Raw genomic sequence first — 13,609 nt, forward strand, 5'->3', positions numbered from 1 at the left:
TGGCATTCCGTTGGAACGCGCCTCGAACTCAACCAATTTCGCGATCGTGCAATTTCGCTAAAGCCGTAAATTATCTTCCGCGGAGAATCAATTTAATGATTCTCTGAATTTCCGTAATAATCTGCAGCCGAGCCTCGTCGAATGTACATGATAACGCGGAGAAATTCCAGCATTACGTTTTCAATCTGCAAACATCCCTGATGTATCCCGACTTCTGACGCATCATGCGTCACGAAAGAATCCTAACTATGTAACTACGGCAAATCATTATCATTCAAGCTGACGAACGCCAGCTTCCGGCTACCGATCGGCCTTGACACCTGTTGCTGGAATTGACACATGAGAAAGATTGCGGTGTCATTCGTTTAATCGAGTCGCGAAATCTCCAAGTATCTTTTGATGAAGTAATACTTGGAGGGTATCTTCTCCTATTATCGTTGAAAAAAATATAGACATTTTTTCTCAAGCACAAAGATTTAATTATTGCCCTTGAAAGTAATATCCAAAAGTTAAGTTAACAAACTGAGAATTTTTTCTAGATCACTTGCGACATCACATTGCTTTTCCTTCAGTAACTTTTTACAAATGCAAAGAAACGGACCTGAAGCTCGCTTCTGCGACAGGGAAGATAAAGCAAGCTGTCAAAGTTAAGAACGTCCAGAAGCAGAAGTCGGATCGTGTACCACGAGATCGTCTGCCTTTCTCTCTCCGAGGAGAAATCCGGCTCATTGTTTCTTGCGGTACTTCTTCTACCGGCGCGTCGATGCCAACTAAATGCCAAGCACGCTTGCTTTCTCGGTTCCGCTGCCATCGGTGGCAAGTTATCTTCACGAATCGCTTATTTATTGCTTGCAAAACAGGCACGCGTAGGCTTGGAAAGAGTCACGCGTTTGACCCCGAGGAAGCCAACGTGGGTCCCATTTGGATTCTAGAATATCTCGTATTTTGCGAAACCAACTAATTGTCAAAGAGCAATAAGATAGCTCTACAACGCTTCCTTAAAAATATAGCAGCTAGAGAGATTGATTAATTTAAGGGCGGAAATTCTCCAAAATAAAAAAAACACAGCTAATTCGAACAGCTGATTTCGAATCTTGCTCGAAGAAATTCGTCGGCAAAGTGGAACGGGTGATTCGTTCAGCAGAAAAAAACGCTTGAAAGTCTCCTTCTTTCCTGTAAAGACCTATTTGTTATTCAAAGCAACGCACCGAAGTAACAGTCACCGTGAGTAATATTTATCGCCGATGACGATTGGGAGCCGCAACGCGACAGCAAGTGTGTTAATAGAGTCTCGGCTCATTGATCGAGAGGTATCTTTGTGGACCACGTTGCGACGTTCAGACGTGCACAGGCATTCAAGTCACCAGCTTGGGAAAGGCTCGTCGTGAGGGCTGAACCTCTCCGCGAACGTTGATTTTCCTTTATAACGACCCCCAATCAATTCTCGCAATTTCTTCGCGAAAGAATGTTGGATTCTAATGCGTGCGCGATGACATTGAGTCATTAGGTAAAACGATATTTTCCCGTGGTTCCCATGAATATTGGCCGCACAGAATTTACGGTACTGTACGTAAGTCTCCGCTTTATCAATCTTGTGCATCTATCGGTGATAAAACAAGGGAAACAGGTTTGATCTCTTTGCATCTTCCCCTCTTTCCCTCCGTTCCACTTTAAATAATATTAACTAATTAATAATATTAATAATATTAATAATATTAATAATATTAATAATATTAATTAATATCACTAGAAAGACGAGAATAATTATGAGCGGAATAATTTTTTTTTTATAGGGAAACGCAACAATCAGATCGAAAGGCAACAATCACTTTGAAATCACTCACTCTTCATTCCTGTAGATCTAAAAATCAAATGTCACACAATGTAATATCTTTACGTCAGTATAGGCGGAGATAAATAAATATGACAGATGCTTCATCGCGATGTTTGTTCGCACATTAGTTGCATCGGTACAGCCTGAGAACGAAAATTCCAGAAATCATCACACACTGTGCTCGTTCTCATCCTCTTCCCTTTACCTGTGATTACCTCTCGACGCACCTACGACGCGCTATTTATAACCCATTTGCGACATTCAAATAATTTACGTGTATTTCGTTTCTCGTGAAAGATCATAAATCGTCGCGCAATTATTTGCGCATTTAATTCCTTATCTCGCGCGTAAAAATTTATTGTTCAATAGAGGTGTAGCCAATGTTGCAGACGCAAATGATAAATCAAGTATAAGAGTTAATTATGCGACGATGTATGTTTCTTTTTTTAAATTCAACTTTACACTAGAATGGACGAGAGAATAAAATTTAATTCGTCGGAGCTTCGATTTTTCCTGGATACCGTTTTGCAATTCATCTTCAATTCATCTTCAATACAAACGTCATACAATATATCATCGCTCTGTCTCTTAGATCGCGATTTTCGTCTCGCATCTTAGCATCTCGATGATTTAAGACACCTCTTGCTACAATGAGCATGATATCTCGAAGTCTCTCTTCTTTCTTGATGTTCGTCGTTACGTCACATTGGAATCGCAATCTTGTCATTATCACTTTTTAATTGCAATGCAATTATTGGTAATATGTTATATGCGATTAAGGGCCCAGTCTATTCTAGCAATATAAAAAAATGATAATTTAAAACATATAAAAAATTGATAATTAAAAAATTTTTTTTGAAGAATATTACAAATTGATTTCTTGGCGTTTACATATATCTTATTGATGTTCAAACAGTATTTCTAAATCTCAGATATTTAGCTCTTTTTTAATCAATATAAGCTTTTGCACGTAATATGTTTGAAAATACATAATTCGATGGTACGCAATTATTGTCTGAAATGAATAAATTAATCTAATTTTATTTTGTAGGATTTTTTGCAGAATATTATAATGTGCTAAATTTAATTTTATTAGAAAGAATTAAAAAATAAAATATAGAGAGTATCTCATTTTAAAATTTTATACTCCAACTTTGTTGAAATTTTTTCAATAATTAAAAATATCAGAAGAATATCAAATATTAATTTTTTAGATTCTAATTAGGTTCAATATTCCAAATATATTCTATAGAATAAAATTAAACTGACAATGAGTTTTTTTCATTTCAGACAATTACGTGAGAAGGCACTGTCGCACCATGTATTTTTGAATATGTTACATACAGAGGTTCATACTGATAAGAAAACGCTAAATATTCAAGATTTAAAAATACTGACGTACTAATGTTCAAAAATGTAATTTGACAATATGATTTACTCGTGTAATTATCTGAAATAAATACATTCGGCCTAATTTTATTCTGTATGTATAAAGTATTGGACCTAATTTTATTAGAAAAAGTAATAATTGAATAATAATTAAGTAATATCATTATCAATTTTGCTGAAATTTATTCATTTCTTGAACATCAGAAAAGTAATAACTGTTAATTTTTTTAATTCTATCTAACTTTAATAACTTCCACCAAAATAGTATTCCTTTTAATTTAAAAAGAGATGAAATTATGCAGTCCATTTTTTAAGATATTCATTATATCAATTTGAAAATGTATTTAAGAGAAAAATGTGTTTAAAGATTTGTAGCCCCACTTGTGAAAATGCATTATCTTTTTATTTAAAATCTTATAATCCTATAATTTTGCGAATTTTTCAATAAAATTTGAAAGGCAATTCTTTAGATATTATATTACTTTCAGAAAATAATAAAAAAATGATTTGTTTGACTTTCTAAATTCTTTGACATTCTAAATTTTTGGCTATTAATATTCACTGGTGCAAATGCGCTTGTCTGATCCTTGATCGGCACAATCGTCGTTGTAGCCATGAAAAAATCTACATCTGTATGAATATACCGACCATCTGCCGAGATGGACCTCTGGAATGAACGATAATTTATGAGCGGTACAAAACGATCGAAGATGTATCCGCGTGCATTCGATTTCCTTTATCTCGATTATATACTACTCTGTTCTTTTATCATATTTTTCTTGCAACATCGCAACATGGATATTGGTAATTCGCTAGAATCTTTTTGAAGCTGAAAACTCGCAACCTCTTGTAAAGAAAAATTTCTAGAATTTTATTGGAAGATGTTTCAAAAGAATCATGGATTTATAGATGTTTTAAAAAAATCATGGATTTTGATTGAAAAATCTATAAAAAAATCTATTCCGATCAACAGTATAAAATGTTTTTTATAAACACGAGAAACTCGTGCAAATTTAATTTGCCTCTTTTCAATGTGTTTCTAAAATTTGTTTCTAATTTCAAATTAAAATTAAGTAAAACATTTAAAATACTTTGCCCAGATATATAGCAATTTACAATAACTTAATTGGCATTAATAAATTTTGTTTAAGTTTTGGATTAATCAAATAGAGCCAAAAAATCAGTTAAATATTTTAAAAATTTCTCTGAAGATAGAATCAAATCTTAGAACATATATTATATTTTTTATCTTAGTAGTCACGTTTTACAGATTTTCAGACTTTATATATTTAATCCACGGAAATGTAAATTTATCATTTAGAAGGAACATCATCATCATATATAATATTGCGCGATATTGTTTCTTCGGCAAGACATTATGTTCAAATCGAAATGCATACGTGGCGATGCATAGTGAAGATCTCAGCAGGTGCCAGACATGAAATGCATAAGTGATGCTTACGAAGATTAGATTTCGCTATGTAACATGGAAACACGTACTCTTGCACGTCGATTGCATCATTACTGGAGCGGTTCCGGACGAGCAAGAACGCTCAAAATGTACGAGCCACAAAGTGGAATCTTCGCGTGACCCTTCAGAATGAACCCTGAAGCTTAGAGGAGAGGTAGCGGTGAATCGCGAAGTATTCTTGACGATAGAAGCTGAAGACGGTTAGAATCGCATGCTTGTAATCAAAGAATTATAATACAATCGCTTTATGAAAAAAAAAAACATCGTACAATTAAAAATCTGACAAAAATGTTACCATGAGATGTAAATGCAAAGAAAATTAAATGTTTTTTTTTTATAATATATAGTTTTTTGTGAAAAAATAAGCCTCGTTGTTTTCAAAATATTGTTTTTTTTAATAGATGTATTTTTAACATCTTCATTAAAAAATATTGTTAAAATAAGTCTCTTCTTGAATGTAAAGCTTTTATATAATTGTATATATAACAACTAACTCTTTTTTTACATTATTTTTCCAAAAACAATTTTAATGGATTAATAAAATATCTGCGTAGTTTAAATGATATCAAACACAATATAATTTAGATGCTTTCTAGATGTATAATAAATTATTGGAAGCATGTCGTGTTTGGTCGCAAAAATCGATTAAAATTTCTTTCAAAAGATAAATTTCAAAAACGTTAAAAATTTGTATTTTTTTTATTATTTCAATAAAATATATAAAAGAATAATATTATACTTAAAAAATAATAACAATAATAACAAAATTAATTTATTCTTTTTTTCTATTAAAAAAATGATTTATTTGCATCTTTATTTGCCTGTAATATTTTACATTGCATCGCAATTCTAATCAATTAATAAAGAATGAGTATTAATATTGTTCTCTATAGTGATTACTCTATAATATCTCGCTGCTTTGATATCCTTGAAAGATTTCTAATCATGACAAATTCGCGAAATATAGATAGCGAATTCGATGCATTTTGACAGCGTGTATTTAAAGTTTGCAAAGATTCGCTGAATAAATGTTGTAAAACTTGCAAAAGGGACATTCTTAACCGTGAAAAAAAATGCGGAAATGCGCTTGAACGATAGATCCGTTGTTTACCCTCCACAATCGCATCATCGACAAAATTATAATTGTGTATCTGCAATTCAGGATAACGGCGAAAAAATTACCATAATAATAAACGCGCCAGAGGACCTTCTTCTACGCGTCGTGCGCGGTTTTCAGCCCGTTTAGCGATCAATCCATGGCAGAAACGATGGTCGCAGCATCACTTACACGGAACGTAACATGTAATGCTCAGCGAGCACGTTATTACGTTGATTAGGAGACCCAAACCGGCAAGATAAACGGAACCTTAAACATGAGCTTGAAAGGATCTCTCTTGTAAAGTACAACTTGTCTGTGAAGGAAGCGAGGGTAACTGTAGGCAGGTAAATTAGGGTCGCGACGCGTTTCGTGTCCTATCTCGAGAACACGAAACGGCGCAAGAAACGCGCGACAAAGCGAGAATGAAATGATCATTGCTCGCACGAAGCTAATTATGTGTTTCTTGTCTGGTTACCCACATTTCGCGTTTATCCTTGTTTAGGATGTTAGGAAATCTAAATGCAAATTCACGGATGCAACAAAGCTGTACGGTTAGACTTTCACGATTTGCTTACTTTAATAATAGATGACTGTCCGGTCTCTGCTTTTTAATGTGTCAAAGATCTGTTTGCATAGCGAGTGAAATATAATAAATTGATAAAGATAAATAAGAGAAATTCACGTGCGATCGTCGAATGGAAGAAGCGGATGCTGCTGATACAATGTAAAGTTTCTTGAAAAAGAAAGTTAAAAAAAAGAACTAAATTTTATTTTTTTTAAATATAATATTAATATATAATATTAATATATATTAATATTAATATATAATATTAAATATAATATTTTTCTTTATATTTTTTCATAATGTAATATTATTAAAAAATTTCTCTTTCCCTAAAGTTTTTATATTTTTAATTTATTTTTTTTTCGTCTTTCGCTTATTACTTTTTAAAGTAATTTTAATTGACACTAATTTTAATTGACTTTTGCGACAAATTACACCAAACATGACATGACTCAAATAATTTTCATTTACATGTATAGTAAAATTTTTTATTACATTTTGCTTTTATCGTAAAAATCCTTTATTCACTATTAAAAATACTTTTAAAAAATTAAATAAAAATCAATCTTAATTTATAAGATGTTTATATTCACGAATTGAGAGTGAATAAAAAAAAATCAATTATAAAAGAATCTTGTATGCTTTAATAGTAAAAATACATGTAATGAAGAAAAAAACAAGGCTTGTTTTTCACAGAAAAAAACTATTTATGAATAAAAGATTTTTTATTTATATCTCCGCACACACATGTAACAGAGAAATAAAATATGAGATAATAAGAGAGAGCACTTTGTAACATGAGAAATAAAATATGTGATAAAATAGCAATTGCACGAGCTTATTTACATCACAAAAGTTAGCACAAGATAGCGGAAGGTTAATTTCTAGAGGAGGGAACAAGATAATTATTAGCATCGAGATAGGTAAATACTAGTAGTGGACGATCGCAGTGGAACGTTCGTCGGGTATTGAACGGGCATCGTAATATACGACCGAATGAGATGGAGTTTGCTTTAATAAACGCGGAGATCGCGCGGACTCTCATCGCAGAAATTACCGGTCTTGCGTTCCATTATCATTCGCGGGGAGCAATTCTCCCAGCGAGGGGATAATCGAGAGAGTCTGCCGTTGATTGCACCGCGCGATACCCATTTTCAATTTCATCGATTCGATTCAATGGATAAGAACCGCGATAGACACCACTATTCACGTGCTCACGACTCTTCCTCTATTGCTCACGTGGCACTTACGCGTAGACAGATTAAGCTGTCAGGTTGTTAAGGTACATTGTTAGACAATTCTGAATGCACGCGCGCTTAAATGTTACTTCGACATCGATTTATACCTCTCGAGTACCTCGCACGAAGATTTATAAATGTTTAAATACCTGACTTCTCTCCTCATGATGATTACCCTTCACGAGAATCGAATATGTGTTTGATATTTTTCCATTTATGGACATAACGCAATAATCGAAGGGAAAGAAAGAAATGCGTTAACAATGACATTCAAATATACTGAAGGCTCTAAGAGGAGTCTAAAGGACCCAACAGGCTTCTTTTCGCTGATATTTCCCGAGCATTATTATACGCGAGGATCCGTTTCTTCCCCAGGTCAGGGTCTCGAGAGACTTTACTCATACACGAACACAATTTTCCCCATCTACCTGAGAGTCTGACTCACACACGCGCGACGTGTTACCTGTTGCAGGTGCGGAAATTAGAGATTGATGACGAGTGCAAGGTGCAAGGTTGCTCGTCGAGGTCGCACGTTAGTTTTCCTCGCGGCAGCAACAAACCCTCCCCCCTGAGAGATAATTCTCCTACATTTTGATTATCGTAATTCCACTTTCGTACGAAAACATGACATTTACCTGGTGGGTGCTGGAAGAAAGGTAATTTGTCGGATTAATGACGTAAATAAATCTTCGCGTGTTCATTAACGATCGCTTGATGCGCTCATGCGCCATAAAATCTCAGTTACAACACACGCTCTACAGGCGCATTCGCATTAATGTTGTAGAAAAATGTTTTATTAAAAAAGTGTGGAGTAAAAAATAAATAATTGATCTCTCCACTAATGACGTTTTATGACTCGTAATCCCATAATTAAATGCAATAGATTTATAATTACAATTTCACGTGCACGAAAATGCTTTTACTCGCTGAATAATAATTAATAATCTTTGAAAATGAAAAATAAATGTCTTGCAAACGTCGGATACGGCTGACGAAGGATAACCCTGATTACGAAATCGATTATCGAACGAGACTCGATATTAATTCGTTGACATTAATGCACGGTTGAGACATCGGGATCCTCCCTACGGTTAATCAAAGGGTAGAGCCGATCCGACTAATTTGACTAATTTGAGACGCTCCGAGACGTAGACTGTGTAATCTAAGCGCCTGATTAATAGGTAGCCTGGCTACATCTATCGCGAATTATACTTCCGACTACTCGCTCGCTTTTCAATCTCAAAGTCATGCGCCGAAGTGTAACAACATAATGAAAGCTACTTAAAGATACTCTTCATAATCCGTGATAATTGTGTGCAAAGCATGGCTAATGATGAAAGGATTAGACAAATTTAATTATCATAATTTCACATAATTATAAATATGAATTAAATATAATTATAACATAATTATTGTATAATTACAAATTTTAAAATTATATTGCAGTGACTATTGTTCCGTGTGTTAGAAATTCCATCTGCCATCTTATCATTAAATGCATATCATCAAAAAATTGCCGAGCTAATAATGATCCAAAAAATGTTTTTTTCAGCGCTCTCTCAAAAACTCGTTCGCTTCCACGAAACGTTTTTAATCTTCGATCGCTCGTCTTCCGCTAAAAGATTACGGACAACTCTGTTCACGCGCGCCGCTCGATAAGAAGATTAATATTAATAATAGCGGGACGATGCAAAATGACAGGGCGACGCAGCTTTTTCATGCTTGATCACATAGTAAACTATCTTCTCATTTCCATCAAATGTATAGAGAATTTAAAGGTGCGGGAAAAGGAAGATTTATACAAGAATAAAAATTTCCTGACTCCTGGACGCGTATATTATACCCGTATATATACGTTATGCTCATTTTATCCATAAAATAAATATATATTTTCGCAATAAATAAATAAATAAACAAATAAATAAATATATAAAAATATATGTATCTCTTCTTCTGAATTTCGAATCATGCTTGTGGTGCTCGCAAATCGTAATTGATGAATTATGATTCATTACAAATAAATAAACAAAGAATTAACTAATCATTTGTCGCTTATATTAAGAGCGATTCACCAAAGAAGCTACCAACACGACGCGAGTTTGACAATATTTTAAAGAGCTAAAAAATCAATTTTTTTACCTTTTCTAAAAGTATGATGTCTAAATAATATACTTTTCAAATTTTATTGGCAAAATTTGCAAAATTAATGTTTTGGAATAGGACAGTGGACTTGTGCAAAATCTTTAAACGCGTTTTTCTCAAACACTGTTGGAAAGTTGGTGTGATAAATATCATGAAAATTAATAGACCGAATAACTTCATCTTCTTTTAAATAAAAAAGAATATTTTCTTGGGGATATTGGAATCTAGAAGATTAATAATTATTAATTAATTTTATTTTATTTTTGATCTTCAAGAAATGAATAAATTTCAACAAAATTTAGAATGACATTTTTTTATTTCACAATTTTCTCCAGTGAAATAAAAATTCATCCTAAAATATTCTATAAAATAATATTAAACCGAGTTTATTAATTTTAGATAATTACGCGACGAGTAACATGTCATTGATATTTTCAAACACACTACATTCATTGATAAAAAATAGCTAAATAGACTTAAAAAAAATATCAACTGCTTAAATATAAAAAAAGACAACAAAAAACGTCAAGATTAATTCTAACATTCTTCAAAAAAAATTCTTAAGAATTATCAATTTTTTATACTGCTAGAATAGATTAGGGCTTTAATTTCCATATGTCCGCTCTGTCTTTTTCTCTCTCGCCGCCACAACCGTTATACATATTTTAAGCGGTCTTTATGATGTGCGACATAAGTTATACCGTACAGGAGTATAACAGGGAGGAAAAAATCGACGCGGTAAGTGGTTAAAAAGCCGGCGTTATGTGCTCGCGACGGGACGAACGATACATAATTTGGGGTGTTTTAATGCGCTTGAGAGAGCCGCGGATGCGGCAATAATGGACGATAATGGATTGTTGACGATAAATAATAGCATAACGAGGAATTCATTATAATTCGAATAGTTCTTTGTACTTATGAGTCCAAAGAATTCACCGAACATATCAAAAACATGATGAATGACTATTGCAATAAGTATCGTAGTGCAGTTTATCAATGACATCTTTAGACAACGAAATTTTAATATTAAACCTGATACGATATTAGTTTGATATTAGTAAAAGAGACGAGAGAAATTAAATCTATAACTCAAGAATCGTAAAAGTCATAAATCAAAATCAACATATGGCTTCTCTTCGGGCGAGAAGGAAAGCCTATTGAAAGTAGCAATCCGTATCCGCTACTGTTTCAATAAATAATCGTACGAGATATATTCGCCAGGCGGTTTTGAAAAGTCAAAGTATTCCATAATCCTGATTAATATCCCTCGAATTGTACAGCCGGTGATAAAAATTAAAAAAATCGAATATAAGCCGGTGGACTTAACTAAGTCACCACATTATATTTATATCTTTTATATAACATCATTATATTATGTATAACTGTATTTATAATATTTGTAATACGATTACCTTCTTAGGCTTACACTCGAGAAATGTTGAGCGTACAAAGTATACACAGTTAATGTTCAAAATTAAGGATTATCTTTAATTAATAATTTCATTTCAGCGCGACTCTCGCAAATCACTAGGCTCGCTTCTTTCTGACACGTCGCACCGCTTTAATGCCGCGTATATAGCAGACGATTTAGAAACGCGCCGAACAGACGGAGCTCGAACAGCTGGGGCAATCATTTCCGATGACGCGGTTCGATTGAGAACGGTATGAGAAATCCGCTCGACCGCCAGATGAAGGGGGTAGAGCTTGCGGTACGCGATGCGAAATTTGTTCTTCGCTCGCATTCAACAGAGTGTTTCGCTTATGTAAGTATTTCTTGGTCACGATCAAAAATTTATCGATGTTTTATGTATCTGCTGGAATATATTCCTTACGTGTAGAATTTTTGATAGAAAAATCTTCTGACAAATTTAGATCCCATTGTCAAGTATTAATTATTGGATAAGTAATGTAGCTAGAATCTTTGTGAAAAACAATTTTTCGCATCTACAAAAATTGTTATTATAGTTACAAGATCTTATTTATTTATTTATTTTTTTAATGCATCTGGATCGATATTAATTGATACAATTAAGTAAAACGTTATTTTTGTCTTCCTAAATTCAAGATACGCGACACGAAGACATTTATCAAATCTTATAAAAATTTTCAATATTGAAATCTATAAAAATTTTTTGATATTTCAAGTATTTTTATTAAAAATAAAATAAAATATAGATTTTTTTGTGTAATTTTCTAAAATAAGTTCTTATATTTCGTGCGTTTTCTGATGCTTTTTATTTATACGTAAGAAAAACATAGAATCACTCCAGATTCAAGTGTTATAAATTTGCAAATGAGAAGAACTGAATAACTTTCTAAACTAACTAAAGTAAGTTAAACATATTTATTTTTTCATCACTAAAAATTACAATAAAAGTCCTGCATATTCAATATTTTTTAAAATATATTTTTCAAAATATATATTATTCTAATATATTTTAAATATATATGATTCATAATTTGACTTGGATCGATGGATTTCCGATTTCTTCGGACAATATAAGATCAAAATTATTAAAAGGAGAGTTTTCTTTTTAAATTCCTAGAGTTCTAAAATTTCATAAAAAAACTCTCATTATTCCAGATGCAAAAGAAAGATCCAGATTTTCCTTATTTTTTCAGAAAGTCAACATATTAATATTACATTAATAGAGATTCAAATTCGATTTCAATATCGAGTAATCACGATCCAGTGATATTCAGCTAATTAAAAATATTTCACATAAGAATCTATCATCTTATACTTATAAAGATGTATCCAATATATCGACAAACGGATGGTCATACTTCATTAAATTTATTAACTAATTTTTGTATATTATTAATTTTATATTTCTTCGAGATATATCAACGAATGTGCTCGACGGTAGGTTTCTGGAGCATTTTTCACTCATACTCGGAGAAGAACATTATCGCCGCATCGGCGATTTCATTACCGGAATAAATCGACGGTCTCGCGAATTTATCGGCAAAAGGACGTGGCCGCCGGAGAATGTGGGTTTCCCTTATAAATTATAAGGAGAGAGCCCTGACGTACACCCGGCAATTCATCAGCTACCCCGGCAGCACACGCGATGGTACCCCACTGCGTATACGCGTAGACACGCACATGTCCTCGCCCTTCTCGCCCTTCAACGTGCAATTACGTCCTTTGGCGCAGTTTTTAAAAGGCGGGTCCCCCGGTGAGCCAGGTATTCACTTACGCCAATTCCCAAAAATTGTTCGAATTTAGGTCCCTTCAACGGGGGAAAAGTCGATCGACGAGGAGCGAAGCAAGGAGCGAAGAGGAGCGGAGGGAGGGAAAATTATCCAAATTCGTCGGCGATTTAATCGCGTGACGTTTCGCCGCCACGCATGCAGGGTAAACATTAATGCCGGCCCGAAAAAAATTGCATTGGTCGAGCGGGATGCGTCATTTTTGCGCGGCCTCACCTCTGCCTGCAGCGGCCAATCGCGACCGCCAGTTTAAAAACGGTACTCCGGAGATATTGGCGGTGAAACAGGAGGGGAAAGGAGACGACACACTTCCGGGGAGGCTACACCTGGTGTACGGTCGAATAGCCGTGCACGGCGACCACCTAACGCGGACGATATTTCGATTATACCCGGTCTGGTTGCGCGAAAATTAATGACGGTGTAATAAATAATACATCGCGGTATCGTCGTTATTATTATTATTAATATTGCGCGGGAAAAGAGGGCACTGTATCGACTGTACGGGACATAATCATACCTTCCCCCTCGTCTTTTATGGCATGGGATAATTATATATTCGACAGCGCGAAGGAATCGAACGACTGTTGTCGCGGAATCCTCAAGCGTAATATTTCATTTTACCTGCGCGTATTGGGAAATAATTGGCTTTATTACA

At 33.9% G+C, this 13,609-nt stretch overlaps 1 protein-coding gene across 2 annotated transcripts in view; it reads right to left on the minus strand.

The window, feature by feature from the left end:
- The window catches only part of LOC105254943, a 95,290-nt gene that overhangs the window by 11,940 nt on the left and 69,741 nt on the right, over nt 1-13,609 (minus strand). The window lies entirely within an intron of this gene.

The sequence above is a fragment of the Camponotus floridanus genome, unplaced genomic scaffold (genome assembly GCF_003227725.1).
Source record: "Camponotus floridanus strain SB8 unplaced genomic scaffold, Cflo_v7.5 scaffold39, whole genome shotgun sequence".
NCBI classification, from domain to species: domain Eukaryota; kingdom Metazoa; phylum Arthropoda; class Insecta; order Hymenoptera; family Formicidae; genus Camponotus; species Camponotus floridanus.